The sequence below is a fragment of the Macrotis lagotis genome, chromosome 8 (assembly GCF_037893015.1).
Source record: "Macrotis lagotis isolate mMagLag1 chromosome 8, bilby.v1.9.chrom.fasta, whole genome shotgun sequence".
NCBI classification, from domain to species: Eukaryota; Metazoa; Chordata; class Mammalia; order Peramelemorphia; family Peramelidae; genus Macrotis; species Macrotis lagotis.
The window spans coordinates 24522855-24544422 of record NC_133665.1 but is presented as its reverse complement, the minus strand read 5'-3'; the positions used below and the strand labels follow the sequence as shown (position 1 = coordinate 24544422).

The 21568-nt window shown below is 34.9% G+C and overlaps 1 protein-coding gene and 1 long non-coding RNA gene across 10 annotated transcripts in view; one reads left to right on the top strand and one right to left on the bottom strand.

Moving 5' to 3' along the window:
- KANK1 (KN motif and ankyrin repeat domains 1) overlaps positions 1-21568 on the top strand; it is a 241969-nt gene that overhangs the window by 96469 nt on the left and 123932 nt on the right. The gene's annotated exons all lie outside the window — the stretch shown is intronic.
- On the bottom strand, positions 1823-5939 carry LOC141495327 (uncharacterized). Its single transcript, XR_012470738.1, has 2 exons — positions 5720-5939; positions 1823-2080 (listed from the first exon to the last, which is right to left on the bottom strand). It is a non-coding gene; the product is annotated as an uncharacterized LOC141495327 (long non-coding RNA).

The window sequence follows — 21568 nt, the reverse complement described above, 5'->3', positions numbered from 1 at the left end:
TCAATCAGGAAATATTTATGGGCAGACAACCATATTGTGCCCAACATTTTATGATACTGGAAAAGTATAAGATACATCTACTTTCCTAGAGCATTCATTCTTATAGATCAAATTGTACTTTAGTAACATTTGTAGTTGTGAATTTTCTCAGAATGCTAAAATCCTTCCTCTGTCTATTGCTTTTTCCTGCAAAGGGATTACAAGCAATGTATAGAAGTCTAGTTTTCTGCCTTAGGATTGGCTCCCTGCCTTTGTTACTCAAGGACCTTTGGCTCTTTGTTGTTGTCTTTATTTTCCCAGGGGGCTATATTCTGTTAAAGTCATTTGCTTTAACTTCATTCTTTCCCATCCTCATTGGTGTTTCTTCCAAAATATCCATCAACAAGCATTTATCAACTATATTATTATATTATATTACCTAGAAAGATGACAGTTTTTAAAAAGTCTTGTTGACATAGGCATTAAAAGTTAACAGTTTTATTTCTTATATGCTCCCCCTCTCATTATTCCATTTTAAAATACCATGTTTGTTGAAGCATCTTGTTGCTATGGTGGTCGATGTGTTATGAATATTTTCTATTGTAGCTGAGAGCATCATATCAATGTATTTGGAACAGGGTGGTAGCATTAAACCTCTTCAGTCCTATACAACTTGTCAAAATATGTAACAGTTTGAACAGAATGTACCTTCTAAGACCAAGCCAGTTTTTTTTCCTCTTGGATTAGTAGCCTATTTCAAAATATGTTGGCAGTCCAGACTAAATCACAAGGTGAAAATGGTAAACAACTAAGCTGTATGTTTCTGTCTCTTAGGCATGTTTACTCCCCTTGGTTGCCTAACCTCATTTTCCCACTCCTTTCTCTAACCCCCACCCCAGATATGACTTTTTTCCCCACCCCACACACCCAGTGTTGGCAAGTCACCTTTCTATTGGATCTTATGCCAAAAGATTTCTGTTTGTTGACAGATTACATGAATGCCCAACCCTTTCAACTTGGTACTATCCCAAATGAGACTAGATTAGGTTTTTTGTTTTGTTTTTATAATGGTCTTAAAGGGTTAAGAGAATTTGGGTTTTTTTTTTTCCCTTCTCTCCATCAGAATCTGAAAAGTTGATGAAAAGAACAGGTTCCAGAGTCAGAGAACTTAGGTTCAAATGTAGTGTATGTAGATGTTTCTTTGACCTTAACTTCTGTGGGCTTGAGCATTCAATGCTTCAATGGTTCTAACTCTGAAATGTGATGATCTTATGAATTGAAGTCATTTGGGACTGTGAAAAGAAGATGGGCTATTTTCTGGTTTCACCAGTGGTGAGGTGGTTCAAATGTTTTTGATTACTTTGCTCTTGACCGTTTTTCCTTTGGAACAAGGTTACCATTTTGTCAGCAATGTGAAAGGGAGCTAAGTGTTTGTGTGAAGCAGATGTTACATGTTGCCAGGTGGAAGTGATTAACAGGTGTATCCACAGTTACCAGTCTCTTCCATTACATTAGAGGTGAGCCTTTTGCCTGTGAGCATGGGTGTGGCAAGTACCTGATGCTTGCCCTAGATAATGGATATGGTCAGACCTGTGAGTAAGCATTGTCATGCCTTTTCCTAGCTGGGATTGTGAACCAAGTGAAGATAAATATGTATTACTTAAATGAGTAACTTTGTTTTTTTGTAAATATTGTTGTGTGTGTGTTGTGTGTGTGTGTGTGTGTGTGTGTGTGTGTGCTTGTGCACGCATTGTTTCTTCTTATGGAGTATATACTCTTTGGAGGCAGTAACTCTCATTTTTCCCCTTTGTATCCCCACACAGTTTTTGGCACTTAGTAGGTGTTTCAAAAATACTTGTGTATTTATTGATGGTTAGGACATTTAAAAATGATCATATTCAGTCAGACAAGTGGATTCCCATCCAACCAAAATTTCTGCCTTTTAACATAAACTCCAGGAATGTTTTGAGCCTTGAGCTAAGAGCATAAGGCCTTGAACACAACTCATTTCATAAGTGATTGTTGAATTTCATTGATTTTGTGAATCTTGGTTCTCCCTTGGACAGATTGCTTAGTCTCTTTAGATTTTAATTTCTTCACCCTATAAAAATAACGGTTTTGAAGCTTATTAAAGCCCACTTAATAGGATATTAGAATAGGTATATATCATTAAAGCTTAAAATTAGAATCAAACAAAAGAAAGTCCATAACTTCACTGAAAGAGGTCATCGTTTCCACAGGCAACTAGCTGAATCTAGGCATGCATAGATGTTAAATTTGAAGACCTGATCATAAAAATATATGAAAAATAAAATAAAAAACTATATTTCAGTTTGCCCTCAGAATTCTTCAGTTCTCTCTAAGTATTTTTTCATCATGTGTCCTTTGAATTGTCTTAGATCATTGTATTGATCAGAGCTGCTGAATCCTTCACAGTTGATCATCGTTAAAATATTTCTATTACAATTATTCTGTGTACTTGATTTTGCATCCATTCACATTTATCTTTTCAGGTTTTTCTGACCCCCCCCCCCGTTATTTCTTAGAACACAATAGTTCTCCATCACAGTCTTATATTGCAACTTTTTTAGCCATTCCCCAATTGATGAGGATCTCCCCAATTTTTAATTCTTTGCCACCACAAAAGGAAATGCTATAAATATGTTTGTACATATAGGTTCTTTTCCTATTGCTTTAATCTCTTTGGGGTCAAGACCTAGTACTAGCATTTTTGGGTCAAAGTTTTACAACCCTTGGAGCAAAGTTAAGACATTTTCTTTTTAAATAAAAAGATCTACCCTGATTCATAGATGATATAGAAATCTTTTATTCTCTCAAGGCATCACTCCTGACACCAAACTGATACTCCTGACACCAAATTCAGCATTCTCTCTACTATGTCATATTTCTTGACTAAGAACTTAAATGTTGCTTTTGAGTTTTCAAAGCACCTTACCTCTGAGAATTAGCTAGTCTATTAGGGCACAAATTCTGGTCTGTTTTATCACACTAGAAAGTCTTTAAACATTAGTTTTGGAATTTTGTCCAGGGACCACAAAGTAATAATGAATTGTTTTGGTTCATAGTTACTCACTAAATGTTTTGCACAGGCATAGTAGGAGTTGAGAGCTGCACTGAAAGAAAGAGTAAACATATTGGGATGTCCCACTGTTCAATAGAAATACTAATAAACTACATTACTACCATCAATTATATGGCCCTTAAAGGTTTTCAAACACTTTACAACTTAGATACAACAACTTTGAGGAGTAGGTGTTATTATCCCCATTTTGCAGATGAGGGAACTGAGGTAGATGGAAGCAAATGACTTTCCCAGGTTCATATAGATGGCAAATGTCTGAGATCAAATGTGAATTTGGGTCTTTTTGACCAGTACTCTACCCTCTGTACCATCAACTGCTAGATCTGAGTTTGAATCCCAGCTGTGTCATATGCTACCAGTGTGACTTATCTCACCTCTTGGAATAGCAGTCCTTTCATCTTTTAAATGCTAGATAGCCTCAATTTTCTCATCTGAAAAAATGAGGCAATGGAATTAGATGAACCATGGTCTTCTAATTCTGAATTTGTAGTTCTAATGCAAGTGAAAAGATGAGAACTTAATATACAAAGGATGATTTCTATTCTTTGTGATGTTTTCCTTAATTGGATAAATTACTTTATCCACCATAACCTAAATGCCTAAACCTTTAGGAGACTTGGGGCATTGCATTATATATGTCAACATCATACAAGTCTTTGCTGGAAATCTATAAATGACTGTGATCTATAAATGTATAGTTGTTCTCGTCATATTAAAATTAAACTTGAATTGGAAAAGAATTTAAATTTATATTTTACTTTAAAAAAAGACTTTCTAAGAACAAGTTACATGTTATATTCTAACACAAGTGATTATTCCTTATGATGTTTTCCTTTTAAAAGTCATCCTAATGATCAGGTGGGAAGTGTGAGACAGAGTCTAACTCATTGTACATCTCTGGGTCTCCATTTGTTCTTCCATAAGTATTATTAAGCACCTTCTGTGTTAAATTCTTTACAATTATTCTCTCATTTCGTTCTCACAACAATCCTGTAGGGTAGATGCTATTATTATCCCCACTTTAATGTCAAAGAAACTGAAGTAAATAGCAATTTTCTGATGTCGTTTGAACTCTAGCCCTTCTGACTCCAGTTTTTGCCCTCTATCTGCAGTGCCACCTAAATACATAAAATAGGAGGATTGTAGTAAATGTTCCTCTTAATAGATGCTTAATGATTTATTGATAGGTGTAAGGGAAAGAGGGTAGTCAGAGGACCTGGGTTCAAATCTTGTGTCTGCTTCTTACTGCCAGATTAAATTTGGAAAAGTTCTTTCTAGTTCTCATTTTCCACATCTGGTAATGGTAGAGCAGCTAGGTGGACAGTAGATAGATTACTGGGCCTGGAGTCAAAAAGACTCATCTCTATATGTTCAAATTAGACTTCAGACAATTATTAGCTGTGTGACCCTGGGAAAGTCACTTAATCCTGTTGGCCTTAGTTCCTTATCTGTAAAATAAACTGGAGAAGGAAATGGTAAACCACTCTTTGCCAAGAAAATTCCAAATGATGTCACAAAAAGTCTGACACTCTTGGACAACAATAGAGAATGAGGGGGTAAAAGAGAAGGAAAGACAAAATTACCCCCATGCTTATTTCACGCTTGAATTCTATGATCCTATGACCTTGTACCTTAAATTTTACCTCTAACCTTGTCTTCACCTTTATCAAATCTGCTTTTTTTAAAGCTCTTAATCCAGTGGACTTTTGGCTTTGAGAGCCAGTGTTGGGGAAAATTAATTAGAATTCATTCACAGTGCTTTTAATTCTCAAGAAAATGAAAAGATGAAGGACCTGTGTAATCCTCACATTCCATTGCCTTGACATGATGTTTCACCCCACAAGCTCTCCTGGACTCAGTTATGCTGTCCCTGAACCCAAACATCTAAGAATCTTTCAATTGACCAGCTTGTTCACTTAGGAAAAATTAACTCCAGACTGAGTGATTAGTTTGAGGTTGGAGCTGGGATGGCTGTAATGTCTCTTTCTGTCTCTCACTCTGTGTCTGTCTGATGACTGTCTCTTTTTGAAAGTTGAACTCTAGTCCTCAGGATTCCTAGTGTATGCCAAAGTTGAGTGGTATTAATTATGTTGATACAGGAATACAAAGATTTGTTTGAGCATCAGAACTTCCACAAATGGTCAAACCTATATCTGATATAAGTCGATTCTTTGATTCACAAAACTGCCTTCAGTCTAGTTCAGCCCAACACCTCCATCGTCATGAATGCACCGTGTGTCTGTGGGTGAGGGAAAAGAATAGAAAAGTGGGCACAAGCTTATAGGACCCTAGTGGGGAGGCATGTGATTATGAAAGCCTCTCTCTCTCTCTGGATTTCCACACTTGGATGTCCATGATCTCTTTCATATATATATATATATATATATATATATATATATATATATATATATGATTTCATTTTTTAAATTTATTTTTATTAAAGATATTATTTGTTTTACAATTTTCCCCCCAATCTTACTTCCCCCCCCCCCCATGGAAGGCAATCTGTCAATCTGTCAGTCTTTACTTTATTTCCATGTTGTACCTTGATCCAAATTGGGTGTGATGAGAGAGAACTCATATCCTTAAAGAAGAGACAAGAAGTCTAAGAGGTAACAAGATCAGACAATAAGATACCTGTTTTTTTCCTAAATTAAAGGGAATAGTCCTTGAACTTTGTTCAAATTCCACAGCTCCTTATCTGGATACAGATGGTATTCTCCATTGCAGATAGCCCCAAATTGTCCCTGATTATTGTACTGATGGAATGAGAAAGTCCATCAAGGCTGATCATCACCCCCATGTTGCTGTCAGGGTGTACAACATTCTTCTGGTTCTGCCCCTCTCGCTCAGCATCAGTTCATGCAAGTCATTCCAGGCTTCCCTGAATTCCCATCCCTCCTGGTTTCTAATAGAACAATAGTGTTCTATGACATACATATAGCACAGTTTGTTAGTCATTCCCCAATTGAAGGACATTCACCTAATTTCCAATTCTTTGCCACCACAAACAGGGCCACAGCTAGGTAGTTTTTAAGTATCCAAGGAGAGATTTGAACTCAGGTCCTCCTAACTCCAGGGCTGGTGCTCTATCTACTGCACCACCTAGCTTCCCCCAGACCCTTTAACTTCCTAGTTTGTTCATGAATGAATGAATATATAACATACAGGAGAGCATATATCAGGAGAATATAGTCAGGAAGGAGTTTAGGTGGATTATGAGTAGAGCCAGTTGTCATACCCTTTCTAGTGACTGGTATCATTGAATTGTTTACTGTTACTAGAAGAAGAAATAGAAAGCAGGATGTATGAATTGCTCAGAACTGAATGAATAAAAAAATTTAATCTTCTGACAGAAACAAGCATAGTGCTTTGCAGTATTATATACACTTAATAAATGTTAGTAAATGGAATTGATGTGCCTGTTGGAACTCCCTTGGATTGCTAGATCTTCAAGGAAAATTCTTCGAATTTTTTTTTTGCACCATTCTGTAAAAGTGGATGCAAGCAGTTAATTAGGCAGTTATCTTTGCAAACAGCTTGTCTGGATCTGTGCGTCTTGTCTGAAGGTGTCATGTTGTTAGGTTATGCCATAAATCATTCCTTAAGGAGTGAGTTGAAAATCAAAATTCAAAGGTAAGATGAAAAAGTCATTGCACTGAGTGATATGGAGAGCTGAATCTGTTGTATAACTGGCTCATTGCTGTCCCTGCCCTATTTAGTTTGTTGAAGATGTTATGTCAGAATCTAAGTATTATTAGACACTAGACACTTCAGTTATCTTTTTCTTTTTAAGTTTGATCAAAGCAGTGAACTTAGGGTAATTGGTTGTTTGTTTATTCATAGACATGTATAAAGATCCCACTCCTCCATTCATTCATAATCTGATGGGGAAGACTCCTGGGTAATAGTATTAGTGCTTTGAAAGAAATGTTCATTTCCATGTATTCATTCTTTCCTTCTTGTTTGCCTTGAGAGCTTGCCTTGGAATTCCTACTCCCTACATCCATCACTCTTAACAACAGCAGAGGGTATAGAGGTCAACTTTGGGGCTGGATTTGGAAATGTGTAATTGTTTCTGAGTGGGTATTTATTTCAAAATCAATGGGGTAGGATAAGTAAAGCTCCTTAGCTTGTTGCTTGGATTTGAACTTCAAGACAATTTGAACATTAAAGTGTTTCAAAGCTCTCCAGGGGTTGGGTTCTTTGGTTCATGCTTCTGATAGCTTTTGTGATGGCAATATAACTTCCTGTTTTTTCTACCCTGAGGGATGTAGAGTACAACTAATAGAAACCACAATTTATTTAAAAATATTTGTTGAATGCTTATTAGGTAGTCTATTCTCTGGATAGGGATAAGGGTGAAGTGCCCTAAGAATAAGGCATAATCCCTACCCTTCAGAAGTTTGCCAGGTGATAGAGAAGTTAAGATATGTATGCATACATGTATTAATAATGGGTTGTATACAGTACATAAGTAGTAGATTATAGAATGGAAAGATTGCCTTTTAGTTACATTTTTTATTGATAATTTGTTTTTACATTGCCTTCATTCTCAAACATATCCCTTCCCTTTCCCACATCCAGTCAACCATCCTTTGTTGTTGTTTTTTGTTTTTGTTTTTGTTTTGTTTTTTAGATTTTTCAAGGCAATGGGGTTAAGTGGCTTGCCCAAGGCCACACAGCTAGGTAATTATTAAGTGTCTGAGGTCGGATTTGAACCCAGGTACTCCTGACTCCAAGGCCGGTGCTCTATTCACTGTGCCACCTAGCTGCCCCTCATCCTTTGTAATAAGGGAGGGAATGAAAGAGTCATTTATTTGTCCCCTTACTGCCCTGTTTGGAATATTAGTAAGTACTTAATAAATGTCTATTTCTCAAGCCTGGGGTCAATAGAACCTGAGTCAGATCTGGCCTCAGTCAGACATACTTGCTACATGACCCTGGGAAAGTTATTTAACTCTATTTCCCTCAGTTTCTTCAGTTATTAAATGAGATAGAGAAAGAAATTGCAAACCACTTCAGTATCTTTGCCAAGAAAACCCCAAATGATTTCACATAGAGTCAAACATGACTGAATGATTGAACAACATGTGCCAAATACTGTACTAAGCTCTTTACAAATATTATCTCATTTGAACTTCACAATAACCCTGAGAGACTTGCACTAGAATTGCCTCTATTTTATAGTTGAGGAAACTGATGTGGACCAAGGACTTGTTCAGGGTTACATAGCTAGGAATTGTCTGAGATTGAATTGGAGCTAATATTTTCCTGACTTTAAATTTAACAAACTATCCACTAAACAATCTCGCTGTCTCAAAAATAGAAAAAGAAAGCTGGGGAGAGGAGGTGATTGATCATCAGAACAAAGGAACACATCAACCATTTGTGATCATTTATTAAATATTTCACCCTACTAAACCCCCCCCCCCCCCCCATCTCTGCAAGGAAAGGAAGGAGGTGCATTTGGGAGAAAATCACTTCAGATAGGGTGATAGTGATCAGGGAGAGTACATTTGAGTTGTTCCTTGCTGAATGGAAAGAATTCTCATGGGTAGAGATATACATGCCAGTGTAAGCACAGGTATGGGGTTGGGAAAGTGACAAATTTCAGGAATTGGTACAGGTTCATATATGAAGGAGTATAGGATTTGTGTAATCATAAGCAATTAATTTGATTTAATGTTTTTTGTCTGAAATCATAGAATTTAGCTCTAGTGTACATCAGCTTAATTCTGATTTTAAAAATGAAGAAACTGGGCTTAGAGAGATTTAAGGATTTATTCAGACTAGCATAGCTATTTCAGGAAAGAACTGAAAAAAGTAATTTGAGTCTCTTTGTTCTTGATCTCATACTCTCCAATACACCAAGTCTGCTTAAGCAAATATATATATGGAGAGAGAGAGAGAGAGAGAGAGAGAGAGAGAGAGAGAGAGAGAGAGAGAGAGAGAGACTGCACAGTGGGAAAAATTGCATGAATTTTGCCTCAATTTCCTCATCCATAAAATGAACATTGTGATAGCACCAACCTCCCAGGAAAGTTCACAAGATTGTAAAGTGTTCAGAATAGTGCCAAACACATAGCAGAGTCTTTATAAAATTTTAGCTGATGATAATTAATGTGTATGTTTATTTTGGTCCCGATCTGTGAGTTCTTTGGGCAGGAAATTGCTGGTGTAGAAAATCCTTCCAGGAAATGCAAATCAATATCCTCAGTGTTTCTTAGTCTTAGAGAGTGACTTCAGACAATGTAAAGGTGTGGGTTAATTAAGTCACAAAGCTAGTATGTATCAGGGGCAAGAGTTTGTCTTTCAGATTCCACAGCTTGCTATTCTCCATGTCTTCCTATATCATGGAAGGGATTTTAAAGTGTGACTTTCCTGTAAAAGATATAAACTAAGTTAACTGAAGTTAAATTCAAGGCAAACTTGTCCACCAGATAGTTGTGTTACAATGAATTGTTTTCTCTCTACTTTTACCAGATATACTGGTTGAACTAGTTAAACTCTAAAGGTGGAGTGTGTGTGTGTGTGTGTGTGTGTGTGTGTGTGTGTGTGTGTGATATAAATATAAATATATATATATATATATGTATTTGTAGAAACTGATTATTTCTATGAATCTTGAGATCATTGAAAACACTTCTTTATTTCTTATACAACATTCATCCTTATATCCACTTGCCAGTTCAGCTCTGGAGTAAGTTCATTGGCCATGATATATAGCAAATATATAGAATTCAGTGGTTATCTATCCACATGTTTGGGGTGCTCAGGGGAACAAACATCACTGGTGAAAGTTAAGACATTACTCCTCTTTGTAAACAGAGGATGTACAACAACAACATAATATAAGCAGTAATGTAGTTGGAATATACTTAGTTTTTCCTGTGTGTTCTGTTATGTCCGTTTTTCCTGTGTATTCTGTTATGTCCATTTCTAATAGGAATATAGTGTTGCCCAGTTTTATATAAATTAGCTTTAAAGCATAATCTTATTTTACAAATAGAAGTATCTGAATAATTTTACCATAAAGATACTTTCCTCCTTTTTGATCTTCTTTCTTTACTTTATTTACATTGTGCTGAATCATAGAGTAGTCATAAAATTGAATTTGTCTTGTATGATATATTTGAAAACAAATACTTGAGTCCTAAACATAGATTGATTGGATAACACCCTCATGGACCTGTCAATTCATGTATAAATTCCTTCTCTACTCTGCTCTCTAATCATCACTAAATAACTATACTGCATACATGCCTCACCTTAGGCTTAGAGGACCTTTGCTATTTTTTTAACCACTCAAGAATTAGAATTATAAAATCAAAACATTTATATTATTGCTCAAATGATTCTCAGTTTCTAGACTAACCTTTTCTGGTGAGCAGAGATCAAGGTCATTGGAAATGGTGAGTCTTTGTTTTTTCCTCCCCTTTTATTAAAAAAAAAATCCAACTACATTGTAGTTTAATAGTGTAGGATACTTTAAGTAAAGACCACATACAATGATCTTTTCTTATAAATGTTTACCTATTTTGCAAGGCTAGCTAGTATATGTCAGAGATCAGATATGAACTCAGATCTTTCCTGACTTGAGTCTAATTTTCTACTTTGTTGGGGAATTTCAACCAATATGAGAGAATCTGATGATATCTAGTACTAAGTGGCACTGTCATTTCTTTCTGATTTAATTATTAATTTTTTTATTACTAAGACTTGATAGTTTTCAAATACTTACATGCACAAAGACCAGAATGTGTATTATATTCAAAACCTTGAATCTACCATGTACAGCTTGTTGAGAGTTTTAAAACATGGTAGTTCCAACACTACCCTTCTTGAAGGGTCCCTTTTTGGACTTCCTCCAATACTGTCAATTTTTTCTTCTTCTCTTTGATTATGCCATGTGGGACTTTCAGCAAGTTTTCAGGGATACAACTTCATTTTTTATTTTTTTAGGTTTTTTGTAAGGCAGTGGGGTTAAGTGGCTTGCCCAAGGCCACACAGCTACATAATTATTAAATGTCTGAGGCCAGATTTGAACTCAGGTACTCCTGACTCCAGGGCCAGTGCTCTATACACTGCACCACCCAGCTTTCCCTCAGTGTTAAAATTTCTGTAGCTGTTCATTGTATGAAAGATTTTTGTATAAATTAAGTTTTACTTGCACATTACACTAATGGAAATACTATAAAAATTCTTTGTCTTGTGAAAAATATATTTCTTTGTTGTTCATTTGTTGTTTTGTTCTCTTTGACTCTGGAGTTTTCTTGGCAGATACTTGAGTAGTTGGCCATTTCCTTCTCTAGCTAATTTAACAGATGTGGTGACTGAAGCAAGTAAGTAACTTGCCCAGGATCACACAGAAGCCCAGTCCAGGATTAAACTAGAAAGTGTCTGAGGTTAAATTTGAACTCAGGAAGATTCAGCATACTGATTCCAGGTCCAGTACTCTACTCATTGAAGATCATTTATAGAGTTTCTTTTTTTTTCTTAACCAAAATTAAAGCACTGTGCTATGATTTCTATTTGATCAGCCCAGTGTTAGCATTTAAGAGATACACAAAGGTTTGCTTGATTATCAGGTATTAAAATCACACAAGGACCTGATGCCAAGCATGAGCAAATGCCATGAGCAAGAATTGAAACTTTAGGGTCATTGCCTGTGCAAAAGTTAGATGAAATTCAACACCTTTCCTAGAAATCTAGAATAATATTCTTTGGCTTATTAGCTTTCATTACATTACCATTGCTGGCATTGTTGGTGTAGGCTTGTCCATCTTCTTGGAAGGGAGGACAGGAAATAAACTTGAATCTGTGTACACAAATGGTTGTCAGCTTTTGAGGTGTGGCTGTTGAACCACACCTGAGAAGCTGCCTAGAGAAGCCAACTTATAAAATTTCTTAAAAGCCCCCACCCCACTTGATGCTCCAGATTTTCTCCATCTAAAGAATGGCAATAAAGAAGAACAAATGCAAGATTTTAAAAAGAGGAAGGGAGTGGAGATAATGGAAGCATTTATCTGTATCTTTGTCTAAAACTATTTTGTGGAATAGAAGCATGAGAAATAACTTGTGTGTGTCTTCATATGCTTCTTTCAGTCATTGTGAATCATATTTCTTAGAATGCTTTTCTTTACACAATCTCTTATTGGAACATTATTTATATAATTGCAATAGATTTCTTTCCATTTTTTTTGTTTTAAATTATTTTAAATATTTAAGTCATCTGTTCCTTCAACAGACATTTATTAAGTGCCTATCATATGTCAAGCAGTATGCTATTTGCACTCCCCTTTCATTGTCCCTGCTGAATGTGGGCTCTTATATATTTCCATGCCACATTATCTGTATATCTGTATACACATTCTGCATCCTTTGTGTGATTCAAAGAAGAGTAAGCTTTATGAAATGTCCTCTCTCCCAATCTTTCCCTTCATGTATGTTTCTAGAACCAAAATGATACTAAATTTTAAGTTTCTTTTTTTCCCTCATTTCTTCCTTAGTATATTTCTTAATTCTTTCTATGACCTTAAATTGGTGAGATTCTTTTTTTTTTATTAATTTTTGCAAGGCAATGGGGATAAGACTTGCCCAAGGTCACATAGCTAGGTAATTATTAAGTGTCTGTGGTGGGATTTGAACTCAAGTACTCCTGACTCCAAGGCTGGTACTCTATCTACTACAACATGTAACCACTCCTATCAGTGGGATTCTTAAAGGAAACTTCAATTTGCTTAAATATAATCTATATTTTTAAGCTTCTATTGACTCCTATATTTGACTTTGAGAGCTATAACTTAGGAATATTTAGAGGAAAAACAGACAAATAAATAAACAAAAACTCTAGTCACTAGATTTCAAGAAATCATAAAAGATGAAACCAAAGTTCAAATCCAGTCTCAGATATTTATTAGCTATGTGATCATGAGCAACTCCACTTACCTCTGATGGCCTTAGTTTCCCAGTCTCTAAAAATGTTAATGATACTAACAAACACCCACTTCTCAGGATTGTTGTACTCAATTAGTTGAGATAATATTTGTAAAGTGCTTACACTCATTCAAGCATTGTAGAAATGCTATTAATACTAATAATCATTTGTTATTATTATTAAACATTATTTGCAAAAGACCTTATATTTTCGTTGAATCATTTACAGCAATGCCATGACATATAATGGATATTATCTCCATTTTCAGGTAAGAAACTGAAATTTAAGGTAGCTAAGTGATTTGTCTTTGATCACAAATTCAAAAACTTTTGATACATCACTATAATATTAAATACTATGTACCCATAGTGCCCCTGAGACCTAGAATACCTACTAGGGTGTTCTGGTATTTGAATCCAAGCTGGTCTTCCAGACTTCAAATCCAATGCTTTTTTATTTTTACATCATTATCCTTTTAAATGACTGTAGTTAGTAGAGACAGATTTGCTAAAGTGCTGACAGGGACAATGATGATTAGTGCTGGGGATCCAAAGAAAGGACAAAAAACTCTTTTCCTTTTTCCTACAATGAACTTACACTAGGATGGTTATCCATTAGATATATACATTAGATGTCTGAAAAAAAAAAGATCCCAGCTTCCTCATACTGGTCCCACAAGAATTTATGTGTCTGGTGATTTTTTTCTGTTGGTGATGTTCAGTCATTCCTGGCTCTTTGTCACTATAGGTTTAAAACTGGAAAGGACCCTTCAGGTCCCCTACTCCAAATTTCTTGTTTTATATGAGGCCCAAAGAAATTATGCCTGCCTAAAGTCACACAAATAGAGCCATCTCTGAGTTACAAATTCTCTGACTTCAAATCAGCTGCTCTTTCCTCTCCAAGACCACTTTAAAGAAAACACATTATTTTGTTGTTTTATGTGTTTCATTCTATAGCTTTTCTTTCGTTCTTACCAGATTGTGGGATTCCTTCTTTAAGGTAAGAGTCATGTCTTTTTTTTTTAACTTTTTACTCCAACACCTTTACTGATTGTCTATATTAAAGTAAAATCACTTCTTCTAAATTTACATCAACAGTGAAACTTAAATTCACTCCTGGCAGAGAGAAAAGCATTTCTTGTCATTAGTTAGCCAGAATTAGCTCCCTGGTAGGTATTCTAGGTCTCAGGGGCACTATGGGTACATAATATTCAGTATTATAATGATGTATCAAAATGGTTAGATTAGATCATAAGTTTTTGAATTGAGCTCTACAAGCTTGATTTAAAAAATAACTATATATCCATATAAACATATATATAGATATCTATATCTTAGTAGTATTGATTTCCTTTGTAATCTGTCTTTAATGTATGCATTTAATAACATTCTGAGAACTGAACCAGTTTTACCAACCCTGAGGAATTAGAATAGGCATTGAGGAAACAAAACTCTCATTCTTTGCTGATGATATACTTCAAGAATCCAAGAAAATCAACTAAAAAAGTACTTGAAACAATGAACAATTTTTGCGAAATTGTAGGATATAAAGTAAACCCACACAAATTATATCACTTCTGTGTATTACTAACAAAGTCCAGCAGAAAGGATAGAGAAATTCTATTTAAGGTATCTATAGGCAATATAAAATACTTGAGAATCTGCCTGCCAAGACAAACTCAAGCTTTCTGAACACAATTACAGAACATTCTTTACATAAAGTCAGATCTAAGCAACTGGAAAAATATCAATTGCTCTTGGTTAGACTGAGCTAATGTAATTTTAAAAATGACAATTCCTCCTATATTAAATTACTTATTCATTGCCATACCCATCACACTACTAAAAATTATTTTATAGAGTTAGAAAAAAATGGCAACAAAATTCATCTGAAGGAACAAAAGATCAAGAATAACAAGATCATTAATGGGGAAAAAAGGCAAAAATAAAAAAATTAACTGACAAAAACTGCTGGAAAAACAAATTATATCTAGACTAACTTCTCACACCAAGATAAAGTTGAAATTAGTACAGATTTAGACATAAAGGGTGAAATCATAAGTCAGTTAGGAGAACAAGGAATAGTTTATCTGACTAATCTATGAAAATGAGAGGAACTTATAGCCGAATAAGAGACATAGACATTAAAAATACAAAATGAATAATTTTGATTACATTAAATTAAAATGTTTTTGTACAAGTAAAATCAATGCAACCAAGATTAGAAAGACCATAGACAACTGAGAAAGTTTTTACAGCTAGTGTTTCTGATAAAGGACTCATTTCTAAAATATATAGAAAACTGAGTCACATTTATAAGACTATAAGAATATGTTATTCCTCAATTGATAGATGGTCAAAAGGGAATCAAACAGGCGGTGTTCAGATGAAGAAATTAAAGCTCTCTATAGTCATAAAATCATTATTGATTAGAGAATTACAAATTAAAACAACTCACACCTATCAGATTGGCTAAAATGACAAAAAAAAGAAAAATTATCAATGTTGGAAAGGATGTGGGAAAACTGATATACGAATACCTTTTTGGTAGAGTTGTGAACTGATCCAGCCATTCTAGAGAGCAGTTTGGAGCTATATGCAAAGGGCAATAAAACTGTGCATACTCTTTGATTTGGCTATCCCAAAGAGATCATAAAAATGGAAAAAAGACCCACACACATGAAAATATTTATTGCAGCTCTTTTTGTAGTGAAAAAGAATTGAAAATTTAGGGGATGTCTATCAACTGGGAAATGGCTGAAAAACCTGAAATATGAATATGATGGACTGTTATTGTTCTGTAAGAAATCATGAATGGGAGGACTTCACAATAACCTTGTTTGAACTGATGCCGAGTGAAGTGAGCAGAACCAGGAGAACATTATACACTTTAATATCAACCTTGTGCTATGATCATCTCAGCTCCTTTCAGCACTTCAGTTACCAAGGACAATTCTAAAAGATGTGATAGAAAATCCCATCCATATCCAGGGAAAAACCATGGAGTCTGAATACAAGTAAAGTGCCAAAAGAAAATTCTTTGACTTTTTAAAACTCATTTTATGTTTTTGTTTATTTTCCCTTTAGTTCTGATTCTTCTTTCATAACATAAATAACATGAAAATATATTAAACATGATTGAAAATGTTTACCAAAAAATGAATGTTGAAAACTATCTTTGCATTTAATTGGAAAAAAAATAATTAGAGAAATGCAAATTAAAAGAACTCTGAGGTAACACCTCACACCTATGGATTGGCTAAAATGGCAAAAAAGGAAAATGATGTGTTGGAGAGGATGTGGGAAAATTGGGACAATGATACTTTGTTGTAGAGTTGTGAACTGATGGAAAAAAAAAAGGATGACTGGCAATAACCCGGGATGCAATAGATGTCTATGGTCTTTCTAGATTAAGGTCTTTCCCAGGACTCAGTTTGTCTGAGGTCTAGTCCATTCAGTGACTAAGAACTAGGTAAGAATTGAGACAAAAGTTGGCCCAATTTGCCATCTAAAGATATAAATCTGAGACAGTAAGTCCCTTGGAGTTTCTAACTCTGCCATTGCTCTTTACACTCATTCTAAGCCATCAAACCTAAATAATGGGTCATGCTGAGCTTATTATCGTCCATTTAATGAAAGCCAAGATGATTTGGCTAGTCAGATAAATTCTGTTTAAAACAAAATGGATTTTTTACAGCTTTTCCTTTAGAGCTATATTTCACTAAATAAAAGAAAACTGCTCCGGGCAAAAATAAATTGCCCCACTTTCTTTTCTTTTCTTTCTTTCTTTCTTTCTTTCTTTCTTTCTTTCTTTCTTTCTTTCTTTCTCTTTCTTTTCTTTCTTTCTTTCTTTCTTTCTTTCTTTCTTTCTTTCTTTCTTTCTTTTTTTGAAGGAGAGGGAACACCACAAAATAATGTAGCAGGATGGGAAGGAAGCAGACAATTGGGAAAAATTTTATGGTCAATTTCTCTGATAAAGGTTTCATATCTCAAACACATAAATGATCAAAGGATATGAACACGCATTTTGGGGATAACATTAAAAAAGAAAGGACCCCTTTATTTGAAACTTTTTAAGATCTTGTTTTTAGTTCTCAATTTTGGAAAAATGTTTTCTTAGAAATCTAAAATCTTTCCCCAAATTTGTTTCCACATAATTGCTTACATTTTCTTTTGTTTGCTACAGAAAACTAGACACATGTGGTTGTTGCAGTGAAATGGCATTTTTCTAAAGAAAGAAAGCTGATGAAATTAAGGCAAAGAAACTGTGACAATTGAATGTAAATAGTCTCTCCATCAGGAAACTGTTGGGAGTTGAAGCTGTAGAAGAGGTGAAACAGGTGTAAGAATGTTTCCATTTATGGGTATGCTGGAAGAGATAGAGATATGGTCACGTGACCATATATTTCCTGCCACACTTTTGGGACTGGGTACAAAGAATTGTTTAATTGTGTGTATGTGTTTGTATTTTGAAAGTTGAATCTAAACCATTTTTCTCATTCCAAAGGCTGTGTGCTTTGTGGTTGTTTAAAATAGCAGTTTGAGTTGATAAAAGTAGGGTTTTTGTATCAAGCATTGTTAAGTGCTAACTATCCATCCACCCTCAGGGACTCTGATCAAGAGATGGCTGTAACAGACAGGCTCCAGTTTTCTTGGACTTGAGTGGACTTAGAGATAAAGGAGGAAATGTATATTCTGGGCACTAATGTGATTACAGTAATTTTGAGAACTGGAAAATGTTGAGACAGTTCGAGTATGTTGAGTTGTGTGAAATACTGAAGGGAATTCAACTTGGTAATATTTATGGAACCAGGACATTTTTTTTCCCTGTCCATCACCAAGAAATTGTGATTTTTTAATTTCAGCAGAGTTTACTTGTTAACATTAGTTCTGTTGATAAGATTACAGGTATTTTTTTCTGGGAAAGCTCGATTTGGTTCCTGGTCTCACCTTCAAGTTAACCTTTGGTTTTATTATTGTAAATTTTTCAGTTTGAAGGTTTTTCTTTTGATCAGATAGCTTGATGTTGTTCATTTTTAAGTCTTGCCTTAGTACTCATTTAGGAGTAAGTTAAAATTAGATGTTATACCAGTGAGATGGTGATTAGGATAGTCATTGACCATTTTTAATTTTGCAGTACAGAAGTGATTTGGGGGGGATAATTTCTGTTATATAAACTGCTCGCTAGATGGCAGTGTTGGCAACCCTTTATAGATGCATTGTAATTATGACTATCAAAGTGGGAAAATTCACATTAAGAGTAAAACATTTAATAGTCTTCACTTGCTTTGCATTGCCCATAAAAGACTTTACATATTCTCATTTACTTATTTTGTTTGCTGGAAGAAATTATTAAGCATAGTAGATGTATTCAAGTAGTCTTGGGCATTATAATACTCTTAAAAGATTGGTTAGATTCAACCTTTTATAGACTAAAAATGACTACAAGGATGAAAAAGCCTCCCTCCCCCTGAAACTCTTTTACAGTCATAGACCTATAGTAAAATCTTTTTTTTTTTGTAAAATCTTAATAGTTATAAGATCAGGTAGAGGTGAGTGAGTAGTTTTGAGTCCAAACACTATCAGCTTAGAAAAAAATCCATTCAAACCAGGAACTCAGACAGACAGACTAAGTTTAATTTTTGGGACTTTGATTCACTATTAATATCTCTGGCAATCTCCCTTGGACTTGTGAGGATTTTGGCTCTCCTTGTGTACATTTAAGCAAAGACATTCAGTTTTTAGTACACCAGGTTACCCTGTGGAAAATCCCTTTCTCTGAGTTTTAGAATTCATAGGGTTTTTAGTGAAGTTCCTGCATCCCCCATGAAGTAGTAGCTTCTGAGACAGGTAAGCATTCTTCCTGCTAACCCTTTTCAGCTTTGGGTTCTTGAAGCTTGACTAAATTAACACCTTCACTACAAGGCCATGTCACTTAGCCTGGCATCGGCAAGCAATTACTAATTGTCAGAAAATAGCCTATGTTTGTAAGTATGTATATATGCACATGATTTGGGGGAGGGGAAGTGATAATATATGATATTTATTTTAGTTGAGACTCAGTGTAGGGAACTCCCCTTGTAGAAATGTCCATTACTTGATCTTAGAGTCCACTCCTTGATATTCTTAGATTTGCCTAGAAGTCCTGAAACGTTTAGTGATTTGCCTGTGGCCACCCAGCTTTTATGAACTCAGGTCTTACTCAGTCTAAGGAAGATCCTTTATCAACTCTTTCCATATTTTTTATTTTTTAAATGGAAGAAATGGATTCTTTTAGAAATCATCTTGGCTTAGTATATAATCTATTACTAACATCCTAAAATAAGTCATAGAAATATTGTCCATCAGGTTGATTAATGGATCAGAGGTGAGATAAATCATCATTTTGTCATTGCCTTTGTTTCCGTTCTTAGTGTGCTTCACTGATTTGTTTATTTGGTTTTGATCTTTCTGGATTTGATCCATTTCTAGGAACTCCTAGCTTAGATTTACTCTGTGAACTATGTCTTGACCCCGAATGACTTTTATATTCTTTCCTCAGGAGGGGTACCTTCCTTGGAACTATAAATTGTCCTTAATAGGGGTGATTTACCACCTTAGGTGATAGGGATCTGACACAAGTGACCATAATAAATTGCACATTTATGTTTATTTTATTTTCAATATGTAAGAGCACCAAAAGCTGAGATTTTCTTTATTATTCTTGCCCATTTTCCTGAAAACTCTGTATTGCCCTTTTCTTTGGGTGGATTTCTAGTTACCCTCCCACCCCTTAAAAAAGAGGAGAAGAAAAATAAAACTTTATACCATTTATTTATGGTTTCATTTGAGATTAGAGAAGCTAAGACTGAAATTTAGAATATTTAAAATCTAACAGTTATTCATTATGGTTCTCTCATTATGTGCCAAGGGTCAGATACAAAGAAAAGAGGGGAAAAAGTCTTTGCTCTCAAGTAGTTTATAGTCTGCTGGGCTAGGGAAGGACATTTAGAAAGGGGTTGAAGATTCATCATGTAAACTAGTATTTATCTGCAAGGTTATTTGAAGAAATAGCACATTTTGCGTTATATGCTCTTTTGGAAATGTGGCAAAACCTATGAACCTCTTCTCAGAATAATGATTCTTTTGGTCTTTTTAAAAATACATAATTAAGGGAAAGGATACATTTCAGTTAGAGATTAGTGACTATAAAGCTATAATCTTTCTCCTATCTAAGTTTATAGCACCTCCCTCTCTTTTCAAATTAATCCTTGAAATGGGGAAATCAGGAAGCCCTTGAAAGAGTGAGGGGATTCTAAAAAGCAGAAGTCAAAAAAGGCATTCATACCAGACCTGAGGAAAAACAATCTGGTCCTAAGATAGGATATAGAAGACTAGTTTGGCTGTAATGTAGAGTTGAGCTAATAGATGAAGGCATATTCCCTTTTTTGGTGAAGATTAGTTTTCTCAGTTTCTGAAATTTAGTTAAGCTCCCTTTACCAAGCTAGCAATAGTTATTATGAGGCAAATGTCACTGAAAGTACACCAGACTGTTAGTCAAGTGAGATAGGTTTTATATCCTTCTCTGTTGTTGATAAACTGATACCTTTTCTGGTCCTCATCATTAAGATGAGTTATTTGCAATGGATAATCCTCAGTTTCTTAGAAAACAGAGTTACAGAGCCTTTTTTCTGTCTTTTAAATCTGCTCCTTCTCATCCCTCCTGGGAGCCCCTATCCCTCCATCTCCTGTTAAGCTTTTTTTATGAGTTCTTCCTCCTGTAGAATCACTTAAAGATCCCATCTACTTCAGGGGTTCGTAACCATTTTTTTTTTTTGTTTCATGGGCCCCTTTGGCAGTCTGGTGAAGCCTTTGGATCCTTTCTAAGAAAAGTGTTTTTAAATGCTTAAAATAATATAGGATTTCAAGAGAAGCTAATTATATTTGAGTAAAATTATTGAAATATATATATATATATATATATATTTAAGTTCACAGATCACAAATTAAGATTTCATGATCTTGTTGAATCTGATCATTTTACTAATAAGGAAGTAAAGCCCAGAAAGGTTTACAGCTTTACAGCTGATATTCTCACAGTAGGTAAATGCTGCTTCATGAATATGATCAATCAGATCATAATAATAGCTAGCATATTGCAGATATTGTCTCCCTTTTTTAGATAGATTTAGGTGCCAGTTAATGCTGCAGAGCCAATTTATTTTGTCTTGTATCTAGGGGTTACAGGCAACAGACACTACTAGGAGCTTAGTTTTGTGCTGCTTCTGTGGTAGTTTACGACAACCTGGATTAAAGTGGTAATCCTTAAAATAATTGTTTTATAGCTTGGACATTTACAATGCTTCTTAAGTTATTATTAACCTGCCAACAGACAACCTTAGACCATAAAAGCAGGTTTGCCACTCTTAACATTCAGTATATATTCACTTACTATAATTTATGAGATATTCGTCTTACATGTCATGCATGTCTCATATGAACAATTTTCAACAAAGTGCATCACACAAGTAGAGAGGCTTGTATATGCACACTCTTCTCACCCACTCC